We start from the raw sequence: 8294 nt of genomic DNA on the forward strand, positions 1-8294 counted from the left end.
TGACTGGGTGGTACCATCTGGAGTTCCTCTAGGGGGAACACTATGGAGTCCTTATTCTAACTTTGTTGCATAATCTTTCTTTTGCTTTACTGATTTGTCTATTTTGTTATGTTTAGTTATTAGTCATTTAAGTTTAATCCTTAAGCTAACTGTTTAGTTATGTTTGTTAAATGTGTGTAGATGTTCCCCCTTCTCTCATCCTCAGTGGGTCAGTCTGGTTTGATCAGCCAGTATTTAAGACCCCTTTGTTTGCTGTGTGTCAGGTCAGTTTATTTGAGCGGTTAGTTTGAGATTTTGTTTAACTTTGATGTGTTTTACCTTAATTTAGTTTCTTCATTTCACATCTTTTAAGGGCCCTTTAATTTTTGTTTGGACTTTTGTTGCTTTGGGGAAATAAAACCCATTTTCCTTGAAAATCACCACTGTGTCCTCATGCTTGTTCGGTTCGGTCCCTCACTACATTTGTTAACCCTAAAAACAAAACATATTCATATAATTAAAACAAATAAAATTAAACAAGATCATCATCTGTATGTAAATTCTGTTTAAGAAGACTGGTTACTGTTAGAACGCTGCAAAAACTCGCCATCTAAAAACAAGTTAAAACTGTATTAGATTATTTCACTTAATTTGAGGAGATCCAGATTGACAGTTCAGTAAAACGGTTGCACTAGGTAAGATTCTTGAAAAAAGGAAAAATATCCAGGCTTTAGACAAGTGAGAAATATCTTTAAAAAAAACTATGAAATATTTATTCAGGTACGTTAGTAAGTCAGTTAAACTCAAGACTAGCCTGTTAATGCGTCTTTAAGTTTTCATTCTCTATCAGTTTTATAGAGAAGATCTTAAAACCAGGGCAACTAAATAAGATTAACCTTAATGCATTCAAGAATCATAATTAGGTTATTCATCTTAAAACAGGACAAAGTATTTACACACAAGAAAATCAGACACAGTATACTGAGTACATTCACACATGGACTAATTTGTGGACTAATCAGTTACGTGAATCATTTGATTGCAGTGATTGCCTCAAAATATGCAACAAAATATTAAAGGTACCATCATCTTTATCCAGGTCTGTTTCATGAGTTTATTTTTTTATATAATTCTGTTGAAACAAAAGCAATGACTGATTTTCATTTTTTTATTTTCATAGAATTGTTTTTATTACTTGAAGTTATTTCTGTGACCATTGTGGGTTTTTCTTTCATTAAACGAGGGATACCAGCAATTTTGTACATGTGTGTGTAGAACTTTATTTACATTGTTTCTCCTAAACAAAAGTCTAAGACAAGAAGGTTTTTTGAATAAATAAAATGTGATCAAAAAAGGACAAACATCAATATTTAAAAGAATAGATACAAAAATCACAAGGTGATAAAAGAATAACAAGGATTCAAAAGATTCTTCTTCTAAAAAGCTGTTATGGGAATCCTAAACAATAATAACTGAATTTCCATCTTTACTAAATGAGGAGACGGCGGTGATGAAGTTCCAGCTCTTTTATTGATAAACAGAGCAGAGATCACATAGATGGAAAGTAATCACACCCACGGTCCCGCTGCAGTCTGCGTCTGCCCCGTCTCTGCCTGTCTCGCTTTTTCCGGCTCTCCCTAATACTGCACAGTGGGCTTGGCATGAGACAAAACAGACAGGCTATCCTAGACAATAATCATTCTACGCAATATTCTGCCTTGCAATCAGAAAACAGCGCACACACACCGTCACATTGAAATATAGGCGTATAAAAGTGCAGCCAACTAAAGGCTCCCTCCCTCATTGCTGACAAGAACACACCTGTTTTTTATGATTAGTATGGCTGGATTGAGTTACCATGCATTTGTTTTAAAGGGGAAATGTATCGATAGTAGAAACAATGATCAGCAACGCTGCTATTGGCTGTTCAGCATGGCCAAAGAACGGCCACAGTTTTTGTATCATGACTTGAGAACAACATGCAACAACACAACATCTGAGCGGGCGTAGGGAGGACGGGGTCTTTTCCACACCCCCGTTCTCCGATCGCAGACACACTACGGAGAAAACTCATTTCAGCCGCTTGTATCCGGGATCTCGTTCTTTCGGTCACGACCCAAAGCTCGTGACCATAGATGAGGGTAGGAACGTAGATCGACCGGTAAATCGAGAGCTTGGCCTTTTGGCTCAGCTCTCTCTTCACCACAACGGATCGGTACAGCGCCCGCTTCACAGCAGACGCTGCACCAATCCGCCTGTCGATCTCCCGCTCCATCCTCCAACACACCCTCCGGTCCCCCTTTTTAAATAGGGGGACCACCACCCCAGTCTGCCAATCCAGGGGAACTGCCCCCGATTTCCACTCGTTGCTGCAGAGCCGCGTTAACCAACACAGCCCCACAACATCCAGAGCCTTAAGGTACTCAGGGTGAATCTCATCCACCCCCGGTGCTTTGCCACCGAGGAGCTTTTTACCAACCTCAGCTCCAGAGATGGGAGAACCCGACCCAGAGTCCTCAGGCTCTGCTTCCGCAATGGAAGACGTGTTGGTGGGATTAAGGAGGTCTTCGAAGTATTCCGCCCACCAACGCACGACGTCCCGAGTCGAGGTCAGCAGCACACCACCCCCACTGTAAACAGTGTTGGTACTACACTGCTTCCCCCTCCTGAGACGCCAGATAGTGGACCAGAATCGCTTTGAAGCCGTACGGAAGTCTTTCTCCATGGCCTCTCCGAACTCTTCCCACGCCCGAGTTTTTGCCTCAGCGACCAGCCGAGCTGCCTGCCGCTTCGACTGCCGGTACACATCAGCTGCTTCCGGAGTCCCACAGGCCAAAAAAGCCCGGTAGGACTCCTTCTTCAGCTTGACGGCTTCCCTCACCACTAGTGTCCACCAGCGGGTTCGAGGGTTGCCGCCGCGACATGCACCGACAACCTTGCGGCCACAGCTCCAACTAGCCGCCTCAACAATAGAGGCGCGGAACATGGTCCATTCAGACTCAATGTCCCCCGCCTCCCTCGGGACGTGTTTAAAGTTCTCCTGGAGGTGGGAGTTAAAGGCCGTTTCTCATAATGCGTTCTTGAGCGTTCTCGTGTGCTCGTGACACGTCCTCAGCCCGAGCAGTGTTCCAATACCCGAGAACGCCAAACCGAGAACGCGCCGAATTCCCCGGATGTTGTTCTCGCCCGCCCTCTTTATCGAGCATGCATCAGAGCAGACTTGTGCGTTCTTCAGACTGACCGCTTGCCCAGAATGCACCGCGGCCGCAGCTTGATTTGAGACAGCGCAAACAGAGCTCACAGCGGTAAGTTAAAAAATTTCCTTTTCTGCTGCTGTTGTTGTTCAAAAGTACGTTTTAAGATCGTTTGAGGCGAGAATATTATACTTTTAAGCTTCCCTATGTGGCCTGTTTACAGAGTTGGTGCGTAATTAAAAAAAAGTAGTGTGCATAGTACCGCTGGTTATGATTTATTTGTTTTGTGTTTATCTGACTGACGTGTGTTGCTTTATTAACTCAATACTTGCTGGAATAAATTGTAAATGTCTCCCTAGGACGGCAGCAGCATATAAAATAAATAAATAAATACATTCTATGAATGTTTTTCCTATCTAAGTGAGTTTCTTCTGAGTCAGGACACGAATAATTGAGAGGAGAAAGAGGGAAAGAAAATAATAGTAATAATAGCATATGAAAAAACAGACATTTACTTTATACAAATGTTTAATCTTTGGACAGACCCGGCGGCATGGGCGGGCATTGGGGGGCCGTGCCCGCCCTGTGAGCCAGCTGTGCCCGCCCTGGACTGGAAGCTGTCTTTTGTTTTTATATATATACCTCGGACTGGCCATCGTTCTATTAGTACTATCTTTGATGTGTCAATCATACAATTTAACCAATCAAATCAACGATTGAAGGCAACATGCTAGCCAATCACAGATGGAGTGGGGCGGGACACCACTGAGTTATAGCCACTGAGCTATATAATACACTGGAGTGCTAATCACCGTCTGTTTGAACGAGTCGCTTTGAAGCCACCAGCCGCCATATTGGTACTCCCTATTTCCCCCCAGTAACTAGGGAATATGTGCGCTACAGCATCGAATAACGAGGATTTTCTCATGTTCAGGGGGTGCTTAAAACTTTTAAAATGTCAAATGCCATATAGTTTTATGTTATGTTCTAAAACTATCAAGTACTGAGAAAGTCATGTGCTGAAATATTTTGCATTTTATTCATTTAAATATATATGTTTAACATTTATAAATATATAAATAACAATATACAAAAACATATATTTACATATGTGTATACATATATACGTATATACATATACACATACTTATTTATACATTTATATATATTTAAGATGAATAACATGTAAAATATTTCAGCACCTAATTTCCTAGTAGTTGATAGTGTTAGTACATCCACTGACTGTAGAATTATATGTGAAACGTTTTCACTCAGCCAGAAAACTGCTTGTTATTCCAAGCAAATCCTATGGGATTCTGTGAGAGTAGGGAGGAGCAAGATGGCGGCCAGTGACTTCAGTTTTTCGGCAAAATCAGCACTCCAGTGTATTATATAGCTCAGTGGTTATAGCCTTCAGTCGCCGACACGGTGTTCGGCTGTGGTCACCGTCGGTGACCACAGCTGGAAGCAGCGCGATTAATTACTGTTTGAAATGTCAGCACTAAAGTCTAAAGTGGAGTAAACATTGACGCTAGGAGGGTTAGCTACGACAGTTAGCAGCACCAGGAGCAGATCTACTGCCAAACTGGACAAACTTGGGTTACTTGCAGACAGAAGGGAACTCTGCTTTGTTCTGCTCCTTGCGCTCCATACCTGCTGTAATTACAGAACCTCTTTTAGTGTGAATTTTTACTTCAGTCAGTGTTCAGCCTGATCTCATGCTAATAAGCGTGTAGCTTATGCTGGACTTTGAAGCAAGACACAGCACTACAGGTTACCCTATCTCACTGATAGTTTCCAGTAACCCAACATAAAACCTGCCCAACTTAAAAGAAAAAAAAAGCCCAAATCTCAAACTCTCACGTTTAAAGCACAGAACTATTAAACACATAAGAACTATTAAACATAAGAATATGCCATTAGCACACAACTACGGAGCCCCTCTGGTGACATGGGCAGAATTTTTTTTTTAAGATGTTAAGTCGTGGCCACAACTTACTAATGCGTGGCCACAACTTACTAAAGCGTGGCCACGAGATACATAAGTTGTGGCCACGACTTACTAACTCGTGGCCACAACTTACTAATGCGTGGCCACAAGATACATAAGTTGTGGCCACGACTTACTAAAGCGTGGCCACAAGATACATAAGTTGTGGCCACAACTTACTAAGGCGTGGCCACGCCTTAGTAAGTCGTGGCCACGCATTAGTAAGTTGTGGCCACGAGTTAGATAAGTTGTGGCCACAAGTTATTTGTGAGGGAGCTCCTTTATGGTGGTGTAGCATACATTCAAGGAATATAGACATAGACTTGATTTAATTTTATTTCAACCTTGGAATGAACTATATTGACATACTTTGCTTATTACACAGAGTGGTAATAAGCAAACCTCTCATCTTACAGGCATTGACCGTGTAACACGCATTTCACTGACTTCACCTGCTCACGCCTAACAGAGCTCTAAACTCCACCTTCTGCGGAGCTGTTTAACACAGCTTGTGGCCATCAATAATTATTCCTGCTGCAGTTCATGTTAACAGAGCAGCAGGAAGAGCGATCAGTTATAAATAATTTTGGTCTTAACCAGTGGAGACAGTAAGCCGGTACCGTCCGCTACCGAACACACAAGAGGGAAGTAGGGCGGCTGCCAGATAAATCCTTCATTCAGAACCAGTCATGGCTGCACGCTGGATCAGAAAACAGTTCTGCTAACCAGATAAAGTCTAAAAAGCCTCTTATTCTGTGTCAGGGTGCTGCAGGCGTACATGGGCTGGGCGCATGCCTTTTTTCCCCTCTCCCTTCTCCGCAGGTGGAGGCTGACAAGCAGGGAGGCGCCTCTCGCAGGTGATCTGCGTTCAGTCATCAGCAGGGACGGTTCTTAAACAGGCTGCTGTCAGCACCTCATAGCCAAAGTGTCAGCCTTAAGTGGTAGGACTCAGTAGCCCAGCGTCTTTCTACGCCTTGGAAAGCCCCTAATTTCTGTCTCCCTGTTTCCCAGGTGGAACCTGCCTCGGATCCCGCTCATGAGAACCCTTTTCCTCGGCTGAGCCGGCCAGCTCTCGGCCCGCTCAGCTGCTTAGGAAGAAAACCTCAGAAAGTCCCGATTATCCTCGCAAGTCTCGGCGTCTACAGAGCGCCGATCAGCTGACAGCCTCCCTGCCGCCGCCCCCGCTGCACGAGTGACCGGACCCTGCCCCGCCCCCTCGGACGCTGCCATCTGTCAGCTACCGCACCCTCTATGATCACCAGAATCCACCTAGAACCGACGATCCGCTTGGCAGCCTCCGCCCCTGGTCCAGGCACCAGCAGCTTTTCAGTCTTTGGTGCCCCCGCAGCAGCCGATCACTCCCCCGGTGAATCAATTATAATACCGCGATTACCACCTCCCGCTGTTACCAGATGTCCGGAGGACTCACAACAGGTCTTGAGCTTTATATTTAATAAAACTCTTAAAAACTCGGATCTCTGCCTCCTCAGTGTGTTCTGCATGTGGGTCAAAAGACTCGGTTCTATGACATTCTGTTTATAGGAATCCTTCTAATAAACAGGCATTGGTGAGCCCTCAGTTGTTTTTGTTGGTCACGCTAAGGATTACGCCAGAGACGGCTGAGCTGCTTTTCAAAATAAAAGCAGCATGATTGCAGTGTATCGACCACTTGTTTTTACACATATTTACATCAGTTATATGAAATATATTTCTATGCTTTGTGACATTTTATGTGACACTCTTTAGCTTAAAAAAATACTTAACTGATTTTTTTTTTACAGCTGACAACTTTAACTTACAGATAACAGATGATCTCCAGAAGTTATTCATCAAAGTCCATATACATGATTTGTGATTTAAAAATAGAGACATTTAAAAATCTCTACATTGACTCTATTTGACCTGTTTTGTTGTAAATGTTGCTACAGAATTGGACGTTTTGGGCGAATACTATAACATCAGCATGACAATAGAAAACCTCCTGATGTCGCCCAACAACTTTCATCCAAATGTGATGTGGAATTTCAAAATAAGAGCCAAGTGAAATCTGTATATATATATATATATATATATATGGTTTGCTTATTACCACTAAGTAATAACTTGTGGCCACAACTTATCTAACTCGTGGCCACGACTTACTAAGTCGTGGCCACAACTTATGTATCTTGTGGCCACGCTTTAGTAAGTCGTGGCCACAACTTATGTATCTTGTGGCCACGCTTTAGTAAGTCGTGGCCACAACTTATGTATCTCGTGGCCACGCTTTAGTAAGTTGTGGCCACGCATTAGTAAGTCGTGGCCACGACTTAACATCTTCAAAAAAAAAATTTTGCCCATGTCACCAGAGGGGCTCCGTAGTCATGAAATATTTTTAAGTTGATAAGTAGAACTCAACCCCTCTTGGGCGTTTACATTGACCAAACACTTGATTAACCATTATTCTTTTCTTGTTTTAACATAACAATCAATATTATTCATTATAACTACTATTCATTGATGATGTCAGATCGACAGATTCGACTTATTTAAAAAATAAATTGACCAGTATGAGTTGAAGGAGATGGCATTTATTAAAATGTTTTGGTTTCCTGTCTGACGTTGACAACTATTTTGATATATTTTGTTAGTAATTCTTTCTAAAAGCCCAACAAATGTTGTAAAAAGCTTCCCAATGTTTTTTACAACCTGCCCATAAACTACTTTTGTTCCAGCTGGTTGGAACAAAAATTATTGGTTGGGAGCCTGCCTAATTTGACAAAACTGACTACACTATTGCTGTTTGTTTGTTCGTTACAGTAGTCACAGAGCCATTGTGCAGCCTGAGTCATTCATATATATATATATATAGAGAGATAGAGAGAGAGAGATAGAGAGAGAGAGAGAGAGGAGAGAGGGAGAGAGAGAGGGGAGAGAGAGAGAGAGAGAGGGGAGAGAGAGAGGGGAGAGAGAGAGAGAGAGAGAGAGAGAGAGAGAGAGAGAGAGAGAGGGGAGAGAGAGAGAGAGAGAGAGAGAGGAGAGAGAGAGAGAGAGAGAGAGAGTCTAGAGAGAGCTCTCTCTAGAGAGAGAGAGAGAGAGATCTCTCCTCTCTCTCTCTCTCTCTAGAGAGAGAGAGGAGAGGAGAGAGAGGA

The 8294-nt window shown here is 42.9% G+C and overlaps 1 long non-coding RNA gene across 1 annotated transcript; it reads left to right on the plus strand.

The window, feature by feature from the left end:
* Positions 1–5152: 5152 nt before the first annotated feature.
* On the plus strand, positions 5153–6471 carry LOC118558951. The gene is made up of 2 exons (XR_004928559.1): positions 5153–6104; positions 6175–6471. It is a non-coding gene; the product is annotated as an uncharacterized LOC118558951 (long non-coding RNA).
* The last annotated feature ends 1823 nt before the right edge of the window (positions 6472–8294 follow it).

This window comes from Fundulus heteroclitus, unplaced genomic scaffold, assembly GCF_011125445.2.
Source record: "Fundulus heteroclitus isolate FHET01 unplaced genomic scaffold, MU-UCD_Fhet_4.1 scaffold_185, whole genome shotgun sequence".
NCBI lineage: Eukaryota > Metazoa > Chordata > Actinopteri > Cyprinodontiformes > Fundulidae > Fundulus > Fundulus heteroclitus.